Here is an 8,907-nt window from a genome sequence, read left to right on the forward strand (position 1 = left end):
TACTGATGCTCTGATTACTCTCTGCGTAGACACTGAAGTGACAGCGGGTGGGGGTATAGATGCACCTGCACGTGAAGGAAGATACTGCTGCTGCTGGCTAATTACGATCGTGGATCGGCGACTTTCATTAAGCAAGGGAACTAATGGATGATATGAGCTCAACATCATCAGTCACTCATCCATCACATCATATCTTTATTAATTATCCCACTCGACTCGACTGCGTTGGCTAGGATGATGACTAGGATAGATTATTCCTCGCTCAATGATCGATCCATCACAAGCTAATTAAGGGCCGTACCTGCAGGTAATATTAGTTGCTTCGGAGTAATTAAACAATATCATAGTACTACTCTCCAGTAGTTTACAGAATTAAGGGAAAAGCTTGCGGCTCTAACTCCGAGAGATCCCATACATGGGCCTAACACGCCATCCACACATGCATGTTTGATTAATCCGCATCCCTAGCTGCCATCAACTGCATGCATGCAAGAATAATGTTGGTGCAAGGTCAGTGCTGAAGAGGGAAGAAGAAACTTGACTGCACGCATCATCTACTTGCTGGTTCATTATGTTCATTCGGTCTTCACCGTACTATACGTGCCTAACCACATTGACAACGGAACAGGTTTGAGCAGCCTCTACCTAATCTCTCTTTTGACTTTGCGCCAAGCAACACCCGGCCGTCTGGAACTCAATTTGCAGCGGCCACCAATCTTTTACTTGTACAGACTTCTCCACACTTTTGCAAGTAGCACGTGCTACTCAGCAACCTATTCAATTCATCTTCTTAAATATTTATATAGGTACTTAATTATGAAGGCCCAACAAATATAATAGTAGATCCAACAATCAATGAAGCCCAATGACGGTCTCCGGGAGAAATCAACGCAATTCAAGCGGCTGGGCTGGGGGTACCTAACTAAATGATGCGTCGGCTAATTTTGAGATGGGCCTAGTGGAAGTTGCTGGGGTGTAACCATGTGAGCCCATCGTATATGGGCCAAGTACTGGGACCACGTACCAAGCCCAATTTATGTTCTGCAAAGCCCCAAGCCCATACTAGAGGTGGTCGTCGTATTCCGGAGCACCGGGCCTGCATGCGCGATGACTATCCATCGCCCGAGTGATGAAATAGCTTCCCATCACCTGAAGAGGTACAAACGGCCCGGCGTGAGATCATTTGGCCCAATTAAATATTTAACAACCCACCAAATCTCATATCGCGCTTGCGGGCCCGCTTGCCAAGTGCTAGTGGCGTCGGAATCCTGACAAGTAGCAGAGCCTTCCACGCGTGCATGGGCGTGTCCAAAGTTGTAAAGAGAGTCGCACCTTATTTCTTATTCTTTCTTTTATGTTTCTATTATATTCAATTCCATCGTAACTTTTTATTTCTAGTCCTCTCCTAGATTATTCTTCGTAATATTTTTTTATTTTTCTTCTCCTTTTGTTTGTTTACTTTCTGTATTCTTTTTACTTTGCCTTTTCTCCGCTCATTTTCTCCTACTGCTACATTCTTTCTTTCTTTACTTATCTCCACTACAAATTTATAATTTGTAAATTTGTAGTATTTGTTAATATCTTATTCTTTCTTTTAATTTGATCTTAACAAATATATACTCTATTATATATTTTGAAGTACAAAAATCATTGGCTACAACATTGACTTATTTGTTCATTTTTTAGACTAATTTGTTTGCTTTTGTATACTAATTTGTTCGGTAATTTTAACTCATTTGGTCGCAATATTCATAGGATCAAATGTTCATGTTTAATATCGTGTTCGTTGCACATTATCATTTGTTCGGTATGTTTAAGATTTTTTGCTCGTAAAAATAATTATTTATTCGTGTTGTTAAAATTTTCGTTCCCAAGTTCCGAGATTAATTATTTAGTGTTAAAAAATATTTTTTAAAATATCATGCAGATATAGGCAGTGTGGTCTTGTTTTGAACATCTTGTTATAAGAAAGATAATGGTGCAAACCAAATTTAATTTGGATGCTCGGTTTATTAATTATAGATTTTTCTAGTTTTGAATTTGCATGTACGTGGGTGACCTCGTGGGCGTTGCTCTCTCCTGCATGCATGCATGCCTATATTGGTGGGCTGATGATCAGGTTTAGCTCGCTAGATTTAATAATTAATTTTAGCCCACGCGGGAATACGCACCTCTTCAGGTGACATTGGAAAATCTGTCACCTGAAGTGCGCCGCACCCGCCTGCATGCCTCGCTCGCCCGCTCGCCTGCGCCGTCCTCGCCGGGGAGCCAACGCCAGGAAGGAGATTATGGGACGGCAGGGAGAAGATGAGAGGGGCAAGATATTTTCCGCGGCTGCAGACATGAGAGCCGAGAACCTTCCAGCCATTTGCGAAACGCCACGCTAGGTCATCACAGTGTATCCGAAGTGCGGTGAAGAACGAACCGTTAACTAGAGATCGCACGGTGATTTTTTTTTTCTGTCGTGGCCTACCTAGCCTTGCGCCTCGGCCGGGGGCTTTGATATATAGAAATGGGCTTGTTGCTAGGAAGCCTATAAACTGATCATGATCAATCCTACACTAAAGAGCAGGCTCGAACGGCGAATTCAGCCTTTTTTTTTCGTGCCCTGGATGCCGAAGTGTTTGGAAATGCGACCGCCAATCCTGTAATCTAATGTCGTCATATGTTGGTGGTCTCATCATTGGTTAAGTCATTGGGCTTTCTTTTTCTTTTTATGGAACAACAGGGTGCTCGATTGATGAATATATATGATTTTCATGTTTTAAATGCAAATATTCAAAAAGCATATTGATATTAGAACTCCTTTTATTTTTACAAACTAATTAGCTAATTATTTTATCCTAAATCGGTGCTCGTAGCTTAAGAGGGGAGGGAGTGAATTAGGGTATTTAAAACCTTAATGTATGGTTTGCATGTAGTTTGCACAAAACATAAACTAAAACATGCTATTTAAATGTGCAACTACGGTTCGTCTAGTGTTTTCAATACCCCTAACAAGAGTTTTGCAACTTAGAGCTAATCCTAATAAGATATTACTCTAAGAAAGTAAAGGCACACAAGTTGCAAGTAAAAATTGCGGAAACATAAAGGAGTGGATTAAGAGATGCAAACTTGGCATGCCGATTTTTTCGTGTGGTATCGGTGGGCAAACCCATCCCTTGTTTATGATGGAGCTACACCGAGGATATGCTCCCAGCGATCAAGTCTCGTCCGATCAACGGTTTGATCTCACCACTAGGGCTCACGTCAAGTAGACGAGGATATTGCCACAAAGGCAATGCTCATCACCGCTTGCATCGGTCACCTTGACACATTGTCTTCATTACGGAGCTTCCAACGAAGGAGGGGTCTCCTCGTCCCTCGAACATGGTCGTTGTCGCTGCTCCACACCAAACAAGAGGGTCGATGACCTGCCGGTGAGCCACTAAGACTCAAAGGAGCCGGCATACAAAGATTACAGTGGTGGTTCGCTTAAGAACCAAGCACAAGGTAGCTACACCTTGGTCTCTCACTTTCTCTTGGCCTAACCTAGCACTTACACTCCCTAAGCATGTGCTAAAGCTTTTGGATGTGATCTCTTAGCACTATGGTGGCTTGGATGTCTTCTTCAATGTGTATGAGTTTTCTCTAGACTCTAGCAACCTACATGGACGAGTAGAGGGGGTATAAATAGCACAACAACTCAAAAGAGTCGTTGCTCTGAGGCTAAAAGTACAGTAGCACAGGCATCGGATCATCCGGTACCCTAATTTTTATTTCTTCACGCACACCTACTCTCTGCACATTGGTCTGGTGGAAACTCCGATGGTAGCACCGTATCATCCTACAGAAACTCCGATGGTAGCACCGTATCATCTGACGGAAACTCCTACCACGTATCATCTGGCGCTTGTATTTTTATACTGAACGGATAAACGTTTGAGTGCAGTTTAGTGTACACCGGATTAATCCCTATTAGTACCGGGTCATACAGTCGCTCATACGGATCAACTTCATGATACTTCGTATTTCGCGCATAACTCACTACTCGGAACTCTGATTTCGATAACCTTGTACTCTATGGAACGCTTGTGAGATGCTCTATAAGATTCTCTAGAAGTTCATCTCATTATATCAAATTTTGAGTACCGGATAAATGATAAAAGTACTGCGTTAGATCATCCGGTCACCTCTTTTCTGCCTTTGTGTTTTAGTCATAACTTTTCATTTGGGACTCCGATTTTGATGATCTTGAACTTTATGAAGAGTTTGTGAGATGCCAGTAAGATTCTTCAGAAATATAACCCATTTAATCAGTCAAATCTAAATATTCATGGGACACTTCTAGTTCATTACTCTCATTGTTCCGGTTTTGGTGGTTTTATTTGAGTTGCATCTTTGGAACCTTCTACGAGTATTCATTCTTGACATACATATTAGTCCCAATAATTATATTATCACTTAATCACCAAATATCATAATAATAGTCTAATGAAACTATTTTCCTTACAGTCTGATTGCCATGGAAGGCAGATTATTATATAATGCCCAACGACTATATTCCTTCAAATATTCTTAACTTCCGCAACCACATGCTGTCTGAGTGTCCCCGACAATGATGTGTTCCTCTTTGCTTGGTTTGGCACAGGTTCAGCTGTGCTGGTGCTTTGCTTACCTTCTCCTTTGGTTGCACTTTCTTTTGCCTTTACTTTTGCTTTAATTTGCGTGGCACCAAATAAAGCAGAAATTAAAGAACCGCAAAAATTAGAGTCAGTGGCCGATCGATGAGGCAGAACAAACACCAGACAGTCTAGCTTGTGCGTTACCTTTGGACGGGAACCATGCATGCCTTTATATACCTTTATTGAAAGCCTGCGTGCTCCGGATACAAGCAAAGAACCACTCTCTTTCGGCCGTGGCAGTGCTGGCTTTGGGACCTATAGCTAGTTGGACATGCGTGGCCTTCTTTGGATCCGGATCCAATAGTCCCCCTTCCTTTCCCACCTTGAAGCAACAATCACGCACGGGTTGACCTTGACCTGTAGTCGCTGCTCGATCTTCTTCCTCCCCAACAAGCAGGCAGCAATACAATCCAGCACAAATCACTGCACAGCACGGGTTGATCGAGGAATTGCAGCGCCTGCCGCATGCACCATGGATCTGGTGGTGGGTGCTTCCGAGTCCACCCTCAAGTCTCTGCTGGGCAAGCTAGGGAGCCTCCTCGCCCAGGAGTACACTCTCATCCGTGGCGTCGGCCGCGACCTGCAGTACATCACCGACGAGCTCCGCACCATGCAGTCCTTCCTCCGCGACCTCGGGGACGGCGAGCAGGACCACCGGATGAAGGACTGGATGAAGCAGATCCGGGACATGACCTACGATGTGGAGGACTGCGTCGACGACTCGGGCCAGCGCATCCACAACCCCCGCTGGCTCCGCGGCGACATGTGCTGCTACTTCCTTGTCAGCAACGGCTACGAGGTGCTCACGTGGTGGCCTCGCCGCGACATCGCCACCAGGATCTCCGACCTCAAGCACCGGGCGCAGCAGATCAGCGAGCGGCGGCAGAGGTACGGCGTCAACAACCCCGAAGCGGCCAAGGATAGGAAGTCGGCTGCGGAGGGATTCGACGCTGCTGGCAACCAGGATAGAAGCCTTGCTCTTGTTGCCTCCAGTGACCCCGTGGGAGTTGACGAGTTCATGGGCAAGCTGGAGAACTGGGTCACCGACAAGACAAACAAGGCTGCTGTCCTGTCCATCGTTGGGTACGGAGGAGTCGGCAAGACAAGCATCGCCACGGCCTTGTACAATAAACTCGGGGACCAATTTGGATGCCGTGCCATGGTGACGGTGTCTCAGAGCTCCAACATCGAGGCAATCCTTGACAGCATAAGGACTCAAGTCAAGCCGCAGAGCAACCAGCATCACGAGCGACGGCGACAAGGCAGTTCGGAGGAGAACGGCCACCTCGCGGCAGCCTTGCAAGGCCTGCGAGGTCGCATCACGCGGGGCAAGTCGGTCATTAAGGCCAAGTGCAGATGCCTCGGCACCTCACATGAAACGGATGGCCGTGGCACCAAGCGAAACCAGCTCAACGACGAGCTCAAGGGACACTTCCAGAAAAACAGGTACGTGCTGTACTGTAGAACAAATAGCACGCACATGCCTAGCATCCTCCATTGATTAGCTAGTGTCCTCAAACTATGCTATCTTCTTTTCTTGACAGTTATTTGGTTGTAATTGACGATGTGTGGTCTGCAACAACATTGGATGACATTAGAAAGGCATTTCCTCAAACTGATAAGCATAGTGAACAAGGAAGAATAATAGTCACTACTCGGTTTCCGGCTGTTGCTACAGCGCGTAGAGGACAACAAGGCGACCGTGTTCACAAAGTTGTCCCGCTTTCACTCGAAAAATCCAAGGAGTTATTTAACCATGCCCACTCTGAATCCAAACCAAGTGAAAATGTAAGTGTCCCAGATGAGGTATGGAAGACGTGTGGGGGTTTGCCGTTGGCCATAGTGGCCATGGCTGGTTATGTGGCCTGCAACGCGCACAAACATCTGGACTGGGATAAAATTTATACTAAATTATTTCCAGAGAAGAAGAGGCGCGAAGAATTGAAGAGTGGAGACATCCTTAGTTCCGGTTCCACGCCTGCTGAGGAGGGTAAGGATACAAGGAAAGGACTTACCCAGGAGGAGTTGGGCAGGATAGTTAGTCATTGCTACAATGATATGCCTGCTGAAATCATCACCTGCTCCCTGTATTTGAGCATATTTCCCAAGGGCAGCAGAATTGGTAGGAAGCGCCTAATAAGACGATGGATAGCTGAAGGCTTTGTTAGTGAGAAGGACGGGATGAGTGTGGAGGATGTTGCTGAGACGTACTTTGGACATCTTGTAAGGAGGAAGATGATACGTCCAGTGGAGCACAGTAGCAGCGGGAAGATCAAGCAATGTGTAGTCCATGACATGGTTCTGGAGCACATTGTATCCAAGGCAAGTGAAGAGAATTTCATCACTGTGGTTGGTGGCCACTGGCTCATGTACCAACCAAGCAGCAAGGTTCGCCGGCTGTCCCTACAAGGGAGTGACCCCAAGCGTGCAAAGGATACAGAAAAGATGAACCTGTCCCATGTCCGCTCACTCACCATGTTTGAGAGCTTGAAGCAACTGCCCTCCAATTCGTTCAAGTTTGGAACAATTGTTCAGGTCCTGGATCTTGAGGGCTGTACGGATATCAAAGAGCAACACGTCAAGGAGATATGTGGCATGCTTCTTCTCAAGTATCTCAGCCTCCGAAGAACAGACACTAAGGAGCTTCCGAAAACTATTGGAAAGCTTGAGAATATAGAGACACTGGATATAAGGGAGACAAAGATTGTCAACCTGCCTAAAGAGGTGTGCGGTCTTGAGCGACTGATCAATATACTTGGCGGCGATAAAGAAACACGCAGGGCACTGAAGCTCCCAGAAGCGTTTGTGAAGAAGCAGAAAATGAAGGCCCTGCGCATACTGTCAGGCATTGAGATTGCTGGGGAACTAGCAGACCTGCATCATTTGACTGACCTGAGAAAACTTGCCATTTACAAGCTCGAACTCACAGGCGATAATGCGAATTTGAAATTAAGTTCCTCTATCCAGTACCTCTGTGGCTACTCTCTGCACACCCTTGTAATCCACGATGAGTCATCCAAATTCCTCAAATGTCTGGATGAGATGACATCTCCACCAGAATCCCTTATTGCCCTTGAGTTATGTGGCATGATGGTTCAGCTCCCTGTTTGGATCACACAACTTGATGCTGTCACTAAGTTGACCTTATCAATAACAGCTCTCCGGAAAGACAACTTAAGCAAGCTAAGCAATCTTAAAACATTATTCTCCCTCACTTTTACACTTGCTGCAGAAAAACAGGATCCGGAAACTATGTCCATTCTAGCAAAAAATAAGTTGTTCTCAGATGGGCACATCATATTTCCGGATGGCGGATTTGAGAACCTTAAGCTTCTTCACTTGTGTGCTCCTGTCATTCCATTGGTGAGCTTTATGGAAAATGGCATGGCAAAGCTTGAAAGGCTTGAGGTGCAGTTCAAAATGTTGGAGGGTATTTATGGCACAGAAAACCTTGCAAGACTTGAAGAGGTGTATTTGAGATTAAATGACAAAGATGGCGAAGCTATGACCAACCAGATAGTAGAAGAGATCAAGAGTGCAGTGAGAGGAAATACTGCCAAGAAGTCCATCGCCAGGATAATCCTTCATATAGCCACGACAGATTAATACCAAACTGTTCGGGAAGTCATTGCAAGCTTCCTGCATATGTATCATCATATTATCACTTATATGCATGTTGGAGAGTTCTGAAATAAATTATTTTCTCCAGGTGTTGTACTTTAAGGTCTCTTTATTTTCAACCTTATTTTGTACTTGTGACATGGCACAGTCCAGGTTCGGCCTAGGCGTTCGGTCAGACCGAACCGAACCGATCGGTTCTTTGGTTTTTTACGAAATTTGTTATCTGAAAATGAGAATCGTCGATCAGTTCCTGGGAATTATGAAGACCGAGCAAAATTCGGTGTCGGTTAGCTTGGTTCGGTCTCGGTCCTGACCAAACTAACTGAGGTACTTGATGCACTGGAAAAAAACAACAAAAATCGATAGATCCAACAGCGGGTTCAAAACAAATCAACATTAATCGAATACAAATCAACAAATATGAAGCACAAATTGACACAGATCAACGCCTCATCACCCTCCTCACAGGTGGTGGTGGCGTGGAAGATGCCCGCGTAGTAGCCGCAGCGCACTGAGGCTATCTCCAACGGTCGTTCTCTATATCCTTCTCTATATCCTTCATTTACAGAATTCTCTACAAGATTCTCTCCTCTATATCTCATTTCTCTCCAACGACGTTCTC

General features: G+C 45.2%; 1 pseudogene; it reads left to right on the forward strand.

The window, feature by feature from the left end:
* The first annotated feature begins 4,919 nt into the window (after positions 1-4,919).
* Positions 4,920-8,372, forward strand: LOC112900289 (annotated as a pseudogene).
* Positions 8,373-8,907: the final 535 nt, after the last annotated feature.

This window comes from Panicum hallii, chromosome 7 (assembly GCF_002211085.1).
Source record: "Panicum hallii strain FIL2 chromosome 7, PHallii_v3.1, whole genome shotgun sequence".
NCBI lineage: Eukaryota > Viridiplantae > Streptophyta > Magnoliopsida > Poales > Poaceae > Panicum > Panicum hallii.